The sequence below is a fragment of the Lytechinus pictus genome, chromosome 5, assembly GCF_037042905.1.
Source record: "Lytechinus pictus isolate F3 Inbred chromosome 5, Lp3.0, whole genome shotgun sequence".
In the NCBI taxonomy this organism is placed as follows: Eukaryota; Metazoa; Echinodermata; class Echinoidea; order Temnopleuroida; family Toxopneustidae; genus Lytechinus; species Lytechinus pictus.
Window position 1 is genome coordinate 13,824,696 of NC_087249.1, and position 20,955 is coordinate 13,845,650.

General features: G+C 37.0%; 1 non-coding gene across 1 annotated transcript; it reads left to right on the top strand.

Moving 5' to 3' along the window:
• The first annotated feature begins 20,883 nt into the window (after window positions 1-20,883).
• Window positions 20,884-20,955, top strand: TRNAR-UCG (transfer RNA arginine (anticodon UCG)). Its single transcript has one exon. It is a non-coding gene; the product is annotated as a tRNA-Arg (tRNA).

Below are 20,955 nucleotides of genomic sequence, written 5' to 3' on the forward strand. Positions count from 1 at the left end.
GAAAAAATGTGGTCTGGAAAGATGCGATATTCAACTATTCAAACACTGCGTAAATCTAGCTATCGCTCGTCTTTCAGCTGTATACGACAGCAGAATAAATATCGTCTCACGTTCGTTTGCTTCAGAGCACCTATATAAATGGTGAAGTAAAGGTTGCTTGATGTGAACAGGTCATTAAAAGCTATGAACCTTGCGTTGACCCCAATGCGTGGATGCTACATACTTGCAAGTACATTTTGTGAATTGACCCCGACAATTGACCATGTAATTAGGCTTACACTTAAAGACAACCCTGTTCATGCAGTATATGCAGTATGGCAGTATATACACTTTTTAATACGACTTGCTCCGTCTTTCCCGTCAGAAAACTTTGGCAACATTACACATATTGGCTCTGTGTTTATTACATTAGCCAGGTTAACGTGTATGTTTATTGCGCGCAGCATTTTAGGAAAGATTTTACCCTTTTCCCGATGCGTAAGCATGGTAAGGGTATTTGGACTGCACCAAGGTATATCGGTACCGAGGAAAGCGTAATTATAAGGGTGACGCCATGGTGGTGTGGGGGGGGGGTTGGGGCTTCCGCGTGATTTCTCATGTAGTGAAAAGGGAAAGAAAACTAAACAAGGTGGGGGGGGGTGAAAAAAGAATGGTATAGAGTATCGCGTGACTATAAAACCCTTGTCGTTCAAATAGAAGGGAAAATATGGTTTCATCATGTTTGTGTTTGTATATAAAAAATAACGTAGCTCCGCCCAGGGCCTAAAGTAATGACCGAGCAAAATGATGTGCATTATTTGTTCAATACTATAGTGTTGTGGATCTGCATCATTTGATTATCGACCCCATCTCATATACTATCCATGATCATGATGATCGGTCATGATAATTTGCCGATAATCGTTCAAAACAGCCCATGAGCACAGTATAAAATACAATTAAACGTGAGGCAAAACAAATAGATGGTCGCGTGTGCTGTCTCATCAAACTATTCGATTATGGAGAATCACTTTATCCTCGTACAATTCCATCATATTCATGGACGACTTTAATCATGCGAAGATTGATTCATGTTCATTGTTCATGTTTTGGGAAGCATGGTAGTACAAATTTGATGTAATAAACGATGCAGTGATTAAAAGGTGAAGGTCTGAAGGATATAAGAAAATAATCCCCTGTTTATCCATCAGATCCCATCTGCAATAATTAGAAAGGGATAGTTCGTGACTATATAAAACGCCAACGAAATGATGATAGGGGATGGGAATGGAGATATAAGACCAAATTATTTATATTATCTTGAAGAATATGGAAAGTAGACATAAAAATAACGGATAGAGAAAGAAAATAGACCATAATATCAAACAAAAGGAAGGAAACTAGAGAAGAAGCGAAAGAGAAAATGGGAGGAACTTGAAGTGTGGTGAGGAGAAGGGAAATAAAGAACAAAAAAGCTAAGAAAGGGAAATGATGATGATGATGATGAAAAAGATATAATGTATAGGAGAAGAGGGAAAAGAAGGAGAAGAAGAAGAAGAAGAAAGAGAAGAAGAAGAAGGAGGAGGAGGAGGAGGAAAGAGAAGAAGTACATAAAGAAGAAGAAGCTAAGGAGAATAAGAAACATGATTAAAAATACAATCAAAGGTCAATGCATTTCATGCCAGCTATGCCCTGTGACTATTTACCTTAAAAAATGCAATTTTGTTTCTACTTGTCTTCTGAAAGGTAATTTGGGCGAACATTCCCTGAGTAACGTATTTCCGTTATTTGTTATGTATCTCAAAATTCACGCTCTTAATTATTTCACATCTAACGAAGATATGATACATGTAAAGTTTCTTTCTCTAATCACAAGTTGTACTCATCTAGCTTATCTACCAACATCTTTTGTTACAGTGAGCCTAGACGTTCAAACAATATCAAAACATTGCTATAGTTTCAAACAAATTAATAAAAATGACCCGAACTAGTCAAAACAAACCGATTTATGGGTCAGTTTGGTTCATCAGTTAATTCGGTCAATTATTTTCCGATTAAATTTGATCAGACCAACGGCATTGCTTATATTAGGTCCATACAAACTATCGTACAAGAAAATACACATTTGATATGCACCCAGTTAAAAACTAATTTAACTTAGTTAACTGAATTGTGTTAGAATTTTTTAGCATGTGTTACAGAGTTCACCAGAATCCTGCATATCGGTGTAAAAAAAAAGAAGAAAAAATAAATAACGAAATAAAAATGTTCATCAGGGATGGACCCTTTCATAGTCTAAATGATATAATTAACTTTGTTAAAAGAATAAACTTGAACTCTTCGGGAATAATGGGTTTCATGCAATCCCCTACTATGCAATAAACGATGGAAATAAAAGGAAAAGCCTCTTTCCCCTATATTAGAAATGGGGGCTTGCAAAAGTGATTCAACCTTGAATTCGCACTTCCACAAGCTCGCTTTTGTTGAATTGAAGTGGCAAAGAAACTCGGTGTTATTAAGAAAACGTCAGTCTCCGATCTTGCACTTTAAATGTACGTCAACGCTATATTCCCCGCTGTTCTTGTAAATGTCATCCTTACTAGCATCCAGACCAATAACGAGAGCCAGTCTGTCTCAACGAAAAGCCGAGTAAACGTCTTTGAGAGAAAGTCATTCACCAGACCCTCTCTCCTTTCTTAAAGGCCACGCACCCCTTTTATCAATTTAATTTGAATATATAGAGAAACGTTAAGAATGTTGTGAAGTGTGACTAGTGAAAATGTCATCAAAATCGCACTCTGTAGGTCTAATAGGAAATGTAGGGCATTTTAACGTTTTTACATAGTTTCCTTAGCAGATAGCTTATATAGCAAGCACGGGCATTATCAAAATGAGTTAAATGATGATTTCATCACACACAGCAATATACACACATCCATCCCTCACCCCCACACACATATTTCTTTTCTCATGTTTACAAAATATCAAATTTTTATAAAGAAATATTTTCTTAAGTTTCCATACTATCACAAACGGGTATATAATTTCTAGTGTTCCATTATAGGAGTCAAGTTCGCCTTCGCAAAATATTAGGAGAGGAGGATTTAAGTACCTGCGATTCGTATAATCTAATACAGAAAATGAAATCGGGGAGTCTTTGATAGAGCTGTTCGTAAGTCATCCAAGACTGGCGATCTTTTCTTATGATGGATAGAACAACCCCCACATTTCACCAGTTTCAGCATAATGCAAGCCTTGCATTCGGATGGTAGCTTTTAATTATGTTTTCAGTACACACACACACCCATGCAACATTTTACAAATAGTATTTCACACCTCATGCATTTACATCTCCGACAAACAGCCATCCGCCGACGTAGGGACATTATACAGTGTTATGAATAAATCAAATCAAATTCAACCAAAATCAGCTGAAACTGATATGAGTGACCTAAAACCCGACTTGACACTCAAGAACCAGCCGTGCGTAAGTAGTGTGAACTTATAATAGTAAGACGCACAAGCACTCTGTGCATGTGCATATCTGAGGATTTACGAGTAGGTGCCCAGGGAGTGATGATATTCTCGGAACGGCAGATATTTACCCTGCTTTTTTGTTATTCCAAAATGTCATACAATATTTTGCATGGCCATATACATGAGAGACAATGGCCAATGTTTGCCTTACACTGGCAAAACAAACCAATTAAGCTTCCATCAGACATCGTATCTTGACAAAATTTTGTCTTATGACTAAAAAGGATGTACAATATTTCAGATGAAATACTCTTTCTTTGGATTATAATGATGGACTGTTCATATTTTTAATTACACAGAAAATAGGTCAAAAGACTCGTTAACTTGTCCCCTGTCAAATAAGTGAGAGTCAATTGACGCAGTAAAATAAGTCAAATGACACACATAAGTGGTTCGAATGACGCATTGAACATCTTATTATGTGTCCTATCGTGACACACTGATGAGTGGCACCATAACACACGTACAACTGCCACAATGACTCCCCCATAATTATGTGCATCATATATTTTTGTGTCATTTCATATCAAAACGTGTCTTGGGACACTTAAAGACGAGTTATCGAAATATGTGAATTGACTCACTTTATTTTCATAATTTGATTCATACTAATTATAAGGAGGTTAACCTGGGGGAATACGTTATAACTCACATAAATGTGCCACTTGAAAATGATTTTTTTTTCTGTGTAGTAGTTAGCAATTGCAAATGCTTAGACTTTTATATAGGGGCCTATCCGTAATCTTTTAAAGTTCAAGTCAATTAATTTGGCAAATAATTGATTATTTTCTTTTAGTCATTTAAGATAGCAAAAAAAGAACAGCAGACATCAGTTTCTCATTAAAGACCAAGAAATATTCGTTACCAAAATGGATGTTGACATAATCATACAAACGCTTTTGCGATATGAAGGTTTGTCGGGCTAAAGTCAGGTTTCAAAATCCAGAGTCCCTTTCGAAGCGAATGGAGACGTTAGATGATAACGTATATTGGCTGTATATGGACGCGTCGTGGTGTAGCGATTCTGGCTATCGCTTTGTAATCAGAGGGTCGTGTGTTCGAATCCCTCTACGACCTGGCGTCCTTTGGCAATGCATCAATCCACACATTAAATAGCTAGGTAGGCCTACCCGCTATGATGTGGTTCAAGTCCATGCAATTGTGGCTCGGAAATCTTGTTGGAAAGGAGAAAGTGCATAGACTGTGTGCGGACATGCAATAATCTATTCAATTCAATTCAATCCTTATTTCGGTTATAAGGTAAAATACAAAGAACAATCGAATCGAATGTGATGATGAATCTGACGACCGGGTATACATGTATCTGATGACTGAGTATATACTTGTAAAGTGCTTAGAAACGCAAATTATTAAGCGCTATATAAATTCAATTTTTGCTGGGCCATCAAGTTAAAAAAGAATGTCATTATTTGACCTTTCGTGATCGAAAGACGGAATCATAACTGGGGTACTACAAATTCAATATTTTCACCCTTCAGCTCTCGCTATCCACAAACCGGTCGCGCAATCATAATCTTTCATATCGCGTGATCTGTGACACAAAACCGTCGACTTATGGCGCGCATGAACGAATTCCATGGCAGTTGGGGGAAATCGATGAGACGAGGACATTTGATATAGCAATCAATGATTATCCTATACCGATCCCTCCAAAAGGTGATCTCTTATGACAGCAATGTATTTTGCAGCGTGTTTAAACGACCATACCACATGCGTGTACAAATGGCAGTTCACACCGATACCACTTACATATTTTGGTAAAGTATTATATTGCAATGGTAGAGTATTTTCTCATACAGATATAATAGGTATTTACCAACTATTGATTTATCTTTTAAATGTTTGAGAGGTAAATTACATACATGTATATCCTTTATCAGATCATTGTAAGTGTTCGGTGGTAAATTATTCTTTTAACAAACACAAACAGGCACCTTTAGCCATATTGATAGCAAATTCTTAAATAAAAAAACCATCAAGCGCGGAATAAATATTACTGAAAATATCAGGACCTGTAGTATCGAAAAACCGTTGTTGTGTTAATTTGTCACCTTCATATGCACAAATTGGCATTATAATAATTTTCCCCAACTTTCATTAAAACAATGTTTATCAATAAGCGGTTGTTGAAATTATGTACAAGTCACGTACAGCCTACCGACATACAAAATTAATGATGTTTTTATTACGTTTATACTATGGAAAACTGAACACCATTGTTAAAAAAAAGTGCAAAATAGAAAGGATATCACTAATACAGCACATAGAATAGGCCAGTATGGGGTTGAGCTGTGGGCGGTCACTCACCACATACATTCTTCGCATCCACATCAACAAAAATCATCGGAAGGAAGCCATTTCAGCGTCGTCAGCGCTTTCCTTATAATATGGGTGTATTTCAGTATCAAGTGCTGTTTTAAACGTTTAGGGTAATAAACGTCTAAACTTAGTCGGAATATGAGTACTGTAGCTGCTGCTCCAGCCATATTGAGGTTGTACAAGCATAAATTTCCCCTTGATACACGCGTGCTAAAAATAACACTTAAAAAAATCATTAATAATAAGGATGAAATTAGAGAGATTAATGTTTACTACCATTTTGACAATAAATAATCTGGTATTTCATATCTTACAAGAAAATAGTATGTCAACAGGCCCATTTAAAAAACAAATCGACATTTACGTGTGAATTAAAGGGTCATATATAGGCCTATATGGCCTTTGCCTGGAGACTAACTTGACCTTACCTTGCGCTTACGTAACCATGGTAATAATACACTGTTCTCACGTCTGCGATTGTACGCCGCTTTGGGTATCCTTGGCTAGTGCGAAAAACTATGTTTTTCAATATAATGCCGGGTACAAATTATGCTTTGCATATATTCAATTTTTGGAGAGTGTGGACGCGAAAAAATAGCAACATTTTGTAGAATTGTGAGTGTGAACATATAAAAAACACCTTTTTTCAAAATGCCCTCATTTTTAATATATTATTGTAATGCATGAAATATATTACAGTATTTCGTGATGATGAGCTAATATGCTCATCACGGGAGAGGACGACTTCTTTAATGATCACTTTAGCCTCACAGGAGGACATGTGATAGATGTGTTAAGTAAACATGGCGGGCGGGATCGATAAATGAATGCAACACGATTGTTATCATTTTGCCGTCAATGGAAAATCCTGATCTGCCCGCATCCATCAAGATATTCGAGGATTATCACCCAAGCCCGTCAGCAATTCAAGCACAGAATGTCCTCATTTTACATCATGCCATGTCCGCATGAAACTTAGATTATGAGTACTTTCTAGAACAGATATCTCATGCTTTGGGCGCATATATTTTGCCATTACTATTTTCCATGAAAGAGAAAGTGGTTTGTAAAGCCCCATTTTTACTTTGAACAAAGCGTAATAAGTCGGTTTTGTGGTTTAGAAGATTGCGTATGACATCTTCCTTTAAGATCTATCGGTGAATCGAGGGACTCCCCCCAAAAAAAAAATTGAGCTCACCATGAAATTATTCCATATTTGGCACTTTTTATTTTCATTTCATTTTTTCTCGTTCACGAATTTTTTTTTATTGGATGTGTGTGTGTGGGGGGGGGGTGCCTGAAGTCATCCACATCCGTACGCAAATTGTTACACTAATAAAATTGTTGGAGTCTTTCAAGTAGGTGTATATTTGCAAAATTTATCATAAAATTGTTCTGATATTTCAAGCTATTGTCGAGATAATAGTTGCCCAAAATTTTGTGTCTCTTTATTCAATTATCAAGCTACATAGGAGCGTGCGAAAGTTCGAAAAGGTGAAATTATTTTCTAAATGCTAAGTAGTGGTTGTAAATCTAATTACCTGTTTGCAAGGTGCAAGAAGCCTTTTCTCTTCTTACAACATAAAAATGTTCACCGATGCCATTTAGATATCTCATGAATCTTAATTTGTAGACTACGATATTGGATTTAAACCCAACTTCGAGGGATTAACGTGATTAAAGTGAAAGAAAGCCACGAGCCTAGTTAAAAATTCAGTTTCATCTGCAAGACGTCTGTCATTTTCTTTCGGATCATGCATAATATATGATCAAAACAACGAAATTAGAAAGCCGGTTGTCATTTTTTTTTGCTTAATTTAATCTCATTGAAATTTAATATCCGCACGATGAAATTAGAGATTAGCCCCAATTTGGATGGATCAAGTCACAGAAAATCCTTGAGGCCTCTTCTCAAGTTGGTTGCCATAGAAAAAGTGGAAATGTCATTTCAGATTTGTATTTCTTGGTATTGGGTACCATCTCCAATCGTGGCATGAAACGGTTTGTTCCTACCCCTGTGGCAATGGAGACACTTGAATCATCATGAAATAAGATGCCCCAGTCACACTAACGAAACCGACTCCAAACCGACCGATAGTATGTCATTGGCAATAACGTGATATATTTGATCGGTCTGGAGCAGGTTTTGCAGGTAATAGTTATTGTGCATTCCATAGAATTAACACCGTATTCCCCTGCACTGTTTTCTGAAAGCTAAGAGCATAGACCTACAGTAACTAATCTGTTGTAGGTCTATGCTCAGCGTAAAAAAAAAATCCGACTTGCAAACGCAGAGCTTACATCATGTTAAACATCTTTATAGTTCAGTTCCGTTTGGTTAGTTCTTCATAATTACCTCACAAAATATTATGCATTATACATAATCCCAGACATGGCGTTATTTCCTTCAGCAAGAAATTCATCCTCATTGTGCTGCACTCAACCCAGGTGAGGTGAATGGGTACCCGGTAGGAAGACATTCCTTGAACGCTTGAGCGCCTAGGCAGCCCAGCGAAAGCCGGGGTAATAATAATAGCAGGGCCGCTCGGAGAACAGTTTTAAAAAAAATATGAATGATGAAATAGTACTATAAAATGATTTAATGGAAATAAAACAATGGTATAACATTTGAAGATGCGATTTTCAGCCTAAAATTACGGCATTATTTACAGTGTGTGTGTGTGTGGGTGGGGGGTAATTACGCATTTCAACTCTTTGACTAAGCTTACTCCCGAACCATTCATGTCGAATCAAATATTCTAACCGAATTGATATCAAATTCATCTTCCATCTTCTTTCAATAAATACACCAGTAACGCCCATCATTATACGATTCTTACCTACTGACTACTACATGTATAAAATATCATTTCAAATACCATAATTATGTAGGATGACCTTCCCATTCCCTTCGGTCCGTTGACTAATTACCAGCAGCGACACGCAGTAGGCCTCCTGGTCCATTCGTGAGAAAGAAGCTATCATGGCTATGCGGTTTTAATTGACAATTATTTCACAGAGATATGTGTATAAGGCAATGGAAATACAATAGAGTTTAGAGGATGGATCTAAGTTTAAAATATAGATACTCGTAGAATGTCGGCATAACATTCTAAAGAGAAAAATGCAGTGAGAGAATAATGCAGATGTTTGAAAGAAAATTTGAGATTTTTAATTCGACCTTTTAAATCAAACAAGAGCCAGCTTAGAAATGCAAGGGAAATAAAAAAGTATTAATGGAAAGGGAGGATTAGTTCTATTTAAATTTTTTTTAAAAAGAAAACAGTAAATATTTATATCATTTAAATAGATAATGAATTGTCTATAACTGTGATATTGTTCGAGAATGGCGGGCGTCTGAAAAGTACGCATTGTTTAGGGATTTGGTGGAATCTTCGAACAAGCAAACACCCCTTGCGGCACCATACAGAGCTAAATCCTTTAATTGATGCTGCAGCATCTCGTAAGCTGCCATTGGTTTGGACCATTTTAAAGCATTAAGAAGGTAAAACTGGGAATTCTCAAACCCATTCGCCAGTATCAAGCACGTAATGATGTAAAAGATGTACAATCCTGATGGGAAAAACGTAGAATGTGGAGCGCCGTGGCCCAGTGGATTAGTCTAAGGACTTTGAAACAGAGGGTCGTGGGTTCAAATCCCAGCCATGGCGTAATTTCCTTCAGCAAGGAATTCATCCACAGTGTGCTGCACTGGACCCAGGTGGGGTAAATGGGTACCGGCAGGAAGTAATTCGTCAAAAAGCTGTATGCACCTGAATAGGTAGCCTAGCTTAGCCGGGTAATAATGATAGCAGGGCCCGCAGGGAGAACAGTTTTCGGAACTGGGTAGATATACCGTTATTATTATTATAGTATCACACAGTGTGTTCACATAGTGGACTATGTGGAAATATTACTCATGCTGATAAAATGCTCGAAATCTACAGTGTGAAGATATTTTCACACTGTGGACACTTCAACAGTGTGCCTGTTCACAGCGTGTTCACATGGTTGACTTATATGAATATGTGATTCACATTGATGAAATGCTCGGATTTAACAATGTGAAGGTAATTTCACATTGTGTTCCACAGTGTGAACGCAGTGTAGTACACACTGTGGGACACTGTGTGCTTTCCATTATAGGGAATTGTCATGATCAATGTATGATAAATGTATTTCAAAATATTGCTTCATATAAGTAAGTATAGTCACACCAACGAAACCGACTCCCAACCGATTATTGCATGTCATCGGTAATAACATAATAGCTTTTTATCTGTGTGGAGTCTGTTTTGTCGATGTGACTGTACATAGTATCATAATGGACATGGTTGGTGGCACAGACATTTTCAATGTCTATTCAGCATCTTATAAGGTATTTTTGCAAAGCTTTTCAGACCCTTTCTGGAACATAGAGAATCTATTTTCGTATGCCCTTCGTGACAATTAAGTCTTTGTCGAGGGTTGGTAAATCAAAACAGCAGTTTCGTCGGTAACTCTGGACAAACGACATATTTTGATATTTTTGCTGTTGGTTGGTTCCGATTTTACGCCGATCGGCTATCCCGGTACAAGAATTTCCGACAATGACCTTTCACCTGATCATTGGGATTTGAGGGACATTTTTTTCCAATAGATTTTCTATGTTGGAGAAACCATACCCTATGCAATTGCAAAAAACTCGATAATGGGTTGAATAAGGACCTGACAATGATATAGAATTCAATTTTGACGTCAATGGAAAAGAAAACGTGCATGTCATCGAGCAAAAACAAGTGACATTTTTGTAAGTGTTGAGGAACGAAGTGCCTCAACACTTCTCACATTCTCTAAAATCTAATTAAATCAGTATTTCAAAAATGAAAAAGTGCTAAGAACTGCAATCTTATTTTTATAAGTCCAGTATATCGTTACTAAAATGCTTCATTGACATTTGCATAACATATGGTTTGTGAGCAATCATTCGTGGAGTGTGTATACCAAGTGATTACTGTATCAAAATAATGCAAGAGGAAAGATAGCCTTCACGATTATATATACTCCGTGGAATAATAATGGTGATGATGGTAATACAATGGCTTACAATTATAATAACAATAATAACAATGATGAAAATGCATATAAAAAACCAAAATTTAAGGGGGAGTAGGACCTCTTCTCTTGAGGATAAAAACGCAAATTCAATTTTCTACTAATAATAAACAGATTCTAAGTACATAATCGTTGCTATGGCAATTATTTATTGAGCTCAGCTACATTAAATCACATCTTCTTTTTTTACATTACAGCACAGTAATGCCTGTCTATTCACCACTCCATTATGTCTTCATTGCTTTCATTGGGATCAACATCAATCCAGTAAAGATGTGCTCCATCACTCTGACCAAATCCCCGCTCTCTCCCTCTCTCTCCCCTCTTCCCCAGTCTGCTGTGCAAACCCTTCACTCGAGTTAAGGGTCTGAATGTGCGGCCTATAATACATTTGTGTACTGAAAGCCCTGAAACAGAAAGTTGTGTGCTAGTCTATGCGTGGAGACCCTCTAGCTTATCTAGAGTTTCAATCAGGGTTTGTGCCAGAAGACTACTCCCCCTATCCCCCTCTTTATTTCTTTCTACCCCTCCCTCCCTCCCTCTCTCGCTCTTTTTCTATATTGATCTCTCTCTTTCTCTTTATCTCTATCCCTCACTCGTACTTTGATGAGGAACGAAATGACAGGAAAGCTACATCCATGAGAGGACTTCTTAACCGTAATCGCCTTGGGCAATTCACTGGATTTATGCATGAACTGTCGTCAGATATTACCAACGTACCTGACAGCAGTTGCCAATTTCCAGTTCATGTACGCTCTTGTGTTAAGGTCAACGTTGTTCAAATCTAACCTATCTTCAGCTAGGTTATTAGAGGCATGAATAATATGCCGCATCATTTCCATGTCAGCGATGTCGGTCAGGAACAGAATCGTTCGCCTTTCCTTTTCAGTTTCTTTGTAAATTAAGTTTCTTTAGTATTTTTTTCCTGTCATCTGTGAAGTCTTTAATACGGTTTGATCATCAGATAGGCCGTGTTTCCTTTGTGTTTTTTTTTCTCCATTACTTCCCCCAATGAAAACATTCAACCCGTGCTCCTGCTTTATATTTGAATTCAATGATTTACTTTAAAGGCCTCTTGCTTTTGGTTTGCTTTTATCAGATTAAATTGCATCCTCTCCTCATTTCCACACCCCCTCCTCCCGAAAAAAGAAACAAACAAAGGCGGTGGGGAATGGGGTAGGGGTGGGCTCTTTTGAGAAGGGCATTATGTTCTTAGTGTCAGTGTTGATATATTCATATCTACTGTAGATATGTATTCCATACTAACAGTCTTATCAGTACATCCACTACCCCCCCCCTCCATCGCACCCTCACCCCCTCCCTGAGAAAAGCTGATGATGGCACTGGACGATCGCCATTTTCGTAATAAGCAGGAACGGGCTTCCCTATGAATCCTGGGAATTCCGATTAAAAAGAATCCCAGGTAACTATGCAGTTTCTTTGCAGAGCGTTATTCGTTCGTGGATGATTATCTTTAGCAAGAAAATGCTTGCGGTCTTTTTCTCCCCTTCACGTTCCTCTGTTTAGTTATATAGTATTGTCTTTACATTAAATGTTTTTGGCTGAATTTTTATATGGTGTATGCCCTGGATAACTCCGAGGATTTCATTTGAACACAAACACGATCTTGTTCATTTTGAGGACATAATATTTGTTTTCGTGGGTGGGGAATTTCAATTTTAAGAGGTGCCATCTTCTATGATCCAAGCACTTATGGTGAAAGCGATCATAGATCTGTAAGCTAATACCCTTACGATCATAATTAGCTTCTTCATTTGAAGAAGGAGGGGGGTGTAAAGAGTACTTTGGTTTTAGGGATGTCGGGTAATATAGTTTCTAACGAATGATAGAATGATATTACCCAACTAGCTATAAGTGTCAATGTTATATTTGATGGTTTTCCAGTGTAAACCTTTATTAATCTCATGACTGTTTTGGCGGGGGGGATGTCGGCTGATTTTTTTTCATTCATTCTTTAAATCACTACATTTATGTTATGAATTCCAATTCTCCTATTTTGCAGCAAATTGTGGTCTTGCATTATTGCAGTAACTTGTAAATATAATGTGTTGATATGGTGTGTTTACGTCTCGTCGGAATATCGCTTATAATTCCATTTCAGGCCATATGACTTCGTGCACACTTATTTTTTCCGCATGCAATAATTACAGCAAAACATGCGTCAATTTTCATAAAAGCTTTCGCTTCAAGCATAGGATCAAAACGTTGTTCCCTTCGACATCACGTGATTGCACAAAATATGTAGCATGAGAATTGAACTTCTGCTTTGAAACTTGTAGAAGATAACAATTAAGAATAACTTAACATTTCCCAAATCAGGAGTTCATTTATCATGTTCATGCTAAAATGACAAAGAAAAAGGGACATATATGAAAGAGTAAACAGAGATTAGAAGAAATCGAATAATAGACAATGACGAAAAGCGACAATGAGTTCTTAAAATAAAGGCCGATAGCAGATAACTTAGGATGCCATCTTCCCACACTCCCCTGTGACAGAACGTGCTATTTATCCCACAAAACATGCAAAAGGACGCTACCAAGTTTATGACTCTGCTAAGTCTCGCGCTTCTTTTATGATTTTGAGACAGGGGGCCTACAGGTCCATCACATGGGTTTTCATGTCTTCATACCGACATGTTTATTTTTTAATGTCTAAGATTACAATTCAATAGAAATTTGCCCTATCATGGAAACAGAAAAAAAATATCCTTATACTAGCTTAAGCGAATAGATTTGGGGTTATTTCCGGTCCGTGAATAATCTGTAATAAACATGATAAAGTGACAAAAACCCAATGCAAAGGACAGATATATTAGTAAAATACGTGACTTCCTAATCTTGCAACTTTTCATTTTGGAAACCTTATAGAAGGACGATGATGAAATATCATAGATTAGGGCCTATATCATATTCCCTTTGATCTTAACATTGTAAGTCAGTGATGACCAAAAATCAAAGAGTAATGACACTAAACGTGAATTATAAATGAGTAACAAAAAGCTACACATGAATGCACTTGTACTTTGTATAGGCAATCAGAGTATGATTATGTATGAGAAAAAAAATCCTACTACTTTATATAGGGTCTTTGTGCAGAATTTCGGTCGACAGCCGAGATTATTGTGCCCCGTGGCATCGTTTGCACATAAACACATACACACAAATATATACAATCTTTTTTTTCGCCAATAGGTATATTAATCAAAATAAACTTCGATACATCTATATAAGCAAAATAGTACGATACAAGTCGTCATTTGTTTCCATTGATGAACACGAGAAACAAGAACGAATGAAATCAATAACAGAAATCCACACACACGCACGTACACGCACTCACATTCAACACCCATGATGCCCATGATCCTTCCCCTCGCGCGCACACACGCACACACAAAAGATCCAAGGAGGGTCTTTCCGATTCGTTAGAAATATACGTTAGGTATTTATACTTATGTTTAAGTGCAACTCTTTCTGCAACAAACCCAAGAAGATCTGAAGATTCGGGAGGGGTAGGGTGGGACACATCATGTTACCAATCTTGATACCTCCAAAAATATCCCGGTCTTTGTACATTGAACATTACAAGAAGGATCGATCGACTCATGCTATGGTGTAAAGCAGGTCATCCAAATTTACAAGCGAACGTGAAACTGTAAAGAAGTTTTGTTTGCACCGTACAGGCCATATATAGTGTCCTTCTCGGTTGAAAGCAAAAGTGCATGCTAGTTCAAACCAGGAAAGATTTCAGGGCATTATATGCAAATGTTATATGCCTACGAAGCATCGGCAAAGGTTTGTTTTTAACAGCATTAGCAGCCACGCTTGTGTGAACATTGCTCCTTGACACCGTAATCTCGATAACGAATTTCTATCTTACCTCGGAAAAAGCGCTAGCCTATTAAAAAAAGATAAATAGGGCAATCCCAACAAACACTGGAGGCTGATGGTCGTGTTTAACCCTATCTTGACCAATGTCTTATGAACCTTAACATAATTTAGAAGTATATAATGGAACGAAGTTTGATCTTGCAAGAAACATACTAGTACTTGGTAAAAATTCGCTGCCCAATATACCTAATTTGATGGATAGGGGGATGGCTCAAAATAGGATAGCAGAACATATTCCACGAGTTTGGAAATATTGCACGAATCTTAGATGAGTGCAATATTTGTCCTATTCCATCCCTGCTGGAAAGAACACAGTGTCACACAGAGTGATCACAAGTGTGGTCACATAGTGAACTATGTGAAAATATTATACACACTGTTTAAAATGGTCAAATTCAACTGTGTGAAGATATTTTCACACTGTGGACACCTCGACAGTTTGACTGTTCACAGCGTGTTCACATTGTCGACTATGTGAATATTTGATTCACACTGTTGAAATGATCAAATTAACAGTGTGAAGGTGATTTCACATTGTGTTCCACAGTTGGAACACAATGACACACACTGTGGAACACTGTGTTATTTTATCTGATCATTATCATTCATGATCATAATTCATTAACCTGCTTTTGTTGAATTATGATATTATGTTGCTGTAGATCGAGCGACTTGTGCGAATATTTCAAGTTAACTGAAAAAAAAATCTTTAAGAGTAGGCTATTAAACGAAATTTCGTAACTCGTCGTGAGTTGTAGAAGCGGTTTTATTACCAACCGGAAATAGGGTTGCAAATAAAACTCGGGAATGCTGGGTTATCCAGTCTTAAGTTCTGCTCTAGGCCTGTATCGGGTTGCACGAAGTTTACAAACATTATTTTCCGAGCAATGAGAGCTTGTTTTGGATGTGCAATCAATGCCATCTATTGACCTGTAGGGGCAAAGGCAAAGCAAGGCGTCAAGAACTGATCCAATAGAGTACACCAATAACTAATTTGCCTTCGGCAGGAAGAGAAGAAATTGGAGAAATACAGCAGACGGATAGCCAGCGTATCCGCATGATATATATATATATATATATATATAATGGAACGAATGTTGATCTTACAAGGAACATATATTTCATATGTGTGTGTGGAGGGGGCGTGTGAGTGTTTGTATTCACAGAGAGGGAGAGAGAAAGAAGTTGGGGGGTGATGATTACATAAATCGACCAGAGTGTGTTTAAATAAGTTAGTTGGACCGATTTGCCAGAGCATTTATATACATTATGCACCCCTGTGCCGAAAAGGGGTTGGACAACATCCCTTCGTTTCTTCATCTTACCCTTTCCCTAATGGTATCTCGTTACATTCGCTTCCACAGTTATTTCCTCCTTATTTTTTTCATTCCGGGTCATTTCTAGGTCATTTAAGCTCGTTCAATTATCACCATATTTCTAACTAAAAATGAGAACGTCACAGAGCAATCCCTTCATAGACATAAGTTAGTGTTCTCTTTATCTTAATGAAAGAATATGAAAGCGAGAAATATTACCAATTAATGCTCGCTGTCACCATTTATCTGTGACGACTTTATTTCTTTCGGAAATCCAGAGAGAAAAAAATTAATGTCTCATTCAGTTACATTCACAAACTTTTATTTTGATGAAGGGTTTTGCATGGTCAAAAAATTTGACTGACTTTTATAGCAATGGAAGTCAGGGATATTGACCCTTCAATGTGTTTTAGCTATACCGACTCTGCCTTCGACGGCATGATGACGTGTTCGACAGTGAGGGTTTAAGCATGCAGTAAAACAAAGGTGCAGGGAAAACAGAAAGCTCTAGAATATAAATAATAATAATGACAATAATATTTAGCATTTATATAGCGCTTAACACATCAGAACGACGTCTCTAAGCGCTTTACAGATTATTAGGTATTCCTTCATTTTTTTGTTTATTGTAACCTTATTGACCAATTTGATGTTAACGCATATATTTGCTTGAAAATAATTATTCCCCGTTTTCTCCCCCACCCACACCGAAGTTTCCTTTGCATTTCATCCCCATTACAAAATGCAACTAATAAGAAATAATCTGTTTTCATTTTTTTTAGAAGAGAAATGCCCCCACATTTGGAAAAAAAAACGTGTATGATTTTGAAGTTATTCATTTGGGTTTAGGGTATATGATTTTATCTGTGTTACAGTTTTTGTATTTGTGTGCTCTAAAATCTCTTGATTAGTTCAGGAGCATGTTTTTAAAGGGGTCACATCAGTTAAGGGGTAAATCATAGCATGATCAGATTCTCCATGATTGTACACAAAACAGAATTTTCAAATACGGAAATCAGACATCATTTTGACAGATGAAAAATATGTAATTAGCATGTTAAGGGTTGGTTTCAGGCAAAAATGTTGTCTCGAGGATGTAAACCGATGTTTGAGTGGCTCCCATGTGCCGTTTGTCGACCGATGGGGGGGGGGACGTTCTTTGCGAACAAAATGAAATAGAGAAAAGAAAAGAAAAAAATACCTGTAATATTTAGATAAAGTAATATGCCTAATATACCCACAAAACTTATGGCAAAATTGACAAATAACCGCAGTATAATGCTGCAGTGTTCGCAGTATATTTGTTTACAAGGAGTGCAACTTGAACTTTTTTGGGATTAACAACTACACTGAGCGGGCTTCAGGTAGAGTAAACATCTGGCAACATTCGCATTGAAAATTCAACGATTAACGACGCCACAACCATATACTACCGTTCAAATAAGTCTTGGGAGGTCTCAGTAGGTCATATTTGTCAACGCTGGTCTAAATATTTCCTTTCCATTTTGCCAATTCGACTTTCCCTCTCAAAGCTAATTTGGCAGGGACCCTCTGACGCGGTAATATTTGATGATGACGTCACGTTCAAAGCCGAACGAATCGATACAGCGCCGTGCCTGGCATTTATCTGGCAATACCAACTTGACATTTACACTATGGGTTTTGGCCGAGCGTGACTGCGAAGCTAAAAACCCTCCAAGGTTACTCGAAATAAGGCAGTAATTGGCATGAATGTGCAATTATTTGAGATGATTGAATAGCCGCAAGATCGAGAAATATACGTCAGATCCGTGTATTTTGCTCCTAATTTTCCCGACGCTCCAGCGAATTTGCGCTTCAATTAGATTACGATGGATATATAAAGTAAGTCAGGTCTGAGAACTCAAGTCCTTTCCGATGGGTAATCGTCTTAAATGACTGCATCTGCGTGTGACAAAATATCAAAAAAAGTCGTCGTAAAACCCACGCTTATATCAACTGACTCTAAATAATAATACAAATCTCTCGTTTTTCAGGTTTTTGAAACGAAGTTTACTTTTTCATTTAAATATTTGTGAGTGATTCGTGAATACTTTGTGAGTGAAATCAATTCTACACGATTCCTAATGCCTGATATTTCAGCATTAGAGGTGCCCTTTTCAGGTTAATTCGATAATGAGATTGCTGTTCAGTGAGAGTCAAACGCAAAAGGTAGAACGCATCAAGAACAAGAAGAGGGGAGATGATATTTTGATACAACAAGATGACCTTGATTACAACAATTATCGTCCATTCGAAAAAAAAAAGCACATGCATAGACCATGTCAATATTCCTTTGCATTTTTGTTACTACATTGACTTTTGTTAATACTGTCAAGCTATGATTTTGGTCCCCACCAACACAAATTTTGCCTTTATAAGACATGCCTGTATCCATTTAGTTACCGCATACCCAGGTTATTCATCATTTTGTTCGGTAATATTTTTAAAATAAGTGCTTAAGTAAAAATTCCGAAGCACGACTTGAGATTGAGGTATTTTTCCTGGCTGATATGTCGAGTCTCCTCTAAATGGACACTTTAAACTATTACTGTGTTGTGTAATGATTTTAGGGTAAGCCAGCTAACAAACTGCCCCAAGAAAATAATAATAATGATGATGATGATAAAAACAACAATGATAATAGATAAATAAATGACTAAATGAATAAATAAAACAATAAACGAATAGATAAATGAATAATAAGAATGATAATGAAATAAACTCACATTAACCAACAAATCAAGAACTTTAAAGGAAAAAGAAAATACAGATAACATGTAACATTAAATGATATAGACTTGAAAGGACATCCACTGCATTATTGTTTATTTATTATTTGCTTGCAAAAAAACTATCATTGTAATTTATTCGGAACTTGCACCCATAAATTCAAGTTTTGAAAATGCATCTCTCCCACAGTGAATTCAAACTTAACTTAATCATCTTTCAATTTACCGACATATGCAGGTTTTATCGAAAACGCTGGCTTTTCTTCCTCCTTCATAAAAACAGTATTATTTTTTAAAGAAAATCACAGAGGGAGATCTATCGTTATCCATCTTCACTTTACTTCCTCGCATTAATTCCTGAAAAGAAATGTTGATTCGAAAGACTCGCGATACGGTTTCCAAAGCCTTGCTTCACTTTCAGTAAGGCAATGCGCATTGTTTCCTTTTGGAGTCTACTATCGTATCCAGAAACTGGTAAATTCATCATGATCGCTTTGGCGACTTGTGGTTTAGCTATTCAGTGTACCATTCTACCGCATTAGCATCTCATGAAAGTCATGTAGGAATGAGGAAGATGCAGGCCCCTCGCCGGATCAATGACACACATGCACTCAGACAGCAGCGTTTCACCGCCTTCTCTTGAAGCTCTTCCTTACACGAAGGCAAAGACACTTGGAAAAAATGGCGGTTAAGCAGTTTTTTTTTAAACGGGATACCAATCCTAGCCCCCCTCGGGAGGTTTTCATTACATCATAATAATAAGCGAGCAGACACTCATGGATAAACGGAAAGATCTAGTTCAAATGGATATTTCTTACACACATGCAATATTTTAGATGTAACTAAACACTGACATGAGTCGATACTAAGAATGAAATGATACCATGTATGAGGAAAAATCACTATAATGTCGCTGGTGCGATCACGATGGTAGTTTCTTGCAATCTAAAGACATGCGAGATTGTTAAGAAGTTTATCTGGCCGTTTCGTTTATAGCTATTTTACTTGGTGGCATGTCTTCATTCTAAAAGCCGGGTCTAAACCTACAGAACCATAAAGAAACGATGTAGATTATACTACCTGTAATATTCCGAAGTCAAGTTTAAAGTATCATTATCCTATTCTACTCGTATCACACGTAATTTTATATGCTGGTGTTATTACTTTCGGTCATTTTTGGGGTTCGTGTTGTCTATAGGCGTGGATAAACGATAGCATCTTCAAGTTTTGATTAATGATTTTGAATAAGAAGAAACTTTTTTTATACTGGAAATGGTGCAATCATAATAATTTGCAGTTTAAAATTTAAGAATATAAGACAATTCGTACAATTCAATAGACCAATCTATAGGGGAAGCTTTTCTTAATTAAAAAAAAAATCGAAGTCAATATTAAGAAATGGAGAGCTGTGTTCATTTTGACATGTAGTTAATAAAAGGCTTTGTGCTTTTAAAAGCAGTACACTATCAAGGCCTTCTTATTTCTTTTCTGTCACTGACAACTGTGACAAGGAGTGTAATATCACGTCCGTGAACGTTTGATAATGAAAACAGATTAGACACAATGTCTGTAATTTTAATAAAAGACTGTCTGTTAATACATTGAATTAACGATATATAAATATTATATATATATATATATATATATAAATGTGTGAAATTATACATGTACAACAGCTTTGACAACACTTTTATTTAAATAATATTTAAAAAATAAAAATATTTAAATAAAAGAGTTGCCAAAGCTGTTGTACATGTATAATTTCACACATTTATATACTTTCTCCCATACGTGTACTGTATCAAAGCAATAGCTTTGATCCAGCTGAGGCATGGCGGCTTGTCATTGTTCAAAACCCACCTACACCCGACAAAGGAAATTATAATTGGTATAGTGTCGAAAATCTGTCTATCTGACGGTCAATCGGATCGGGGTCGCCCTAGCCACTAACCCGTCTCTGTGGTCTAGTGGTTAAGGCACCGGCGTTCGAAGCTGGGGGCCCGGGTTCGATTCCCGGCAGAGACA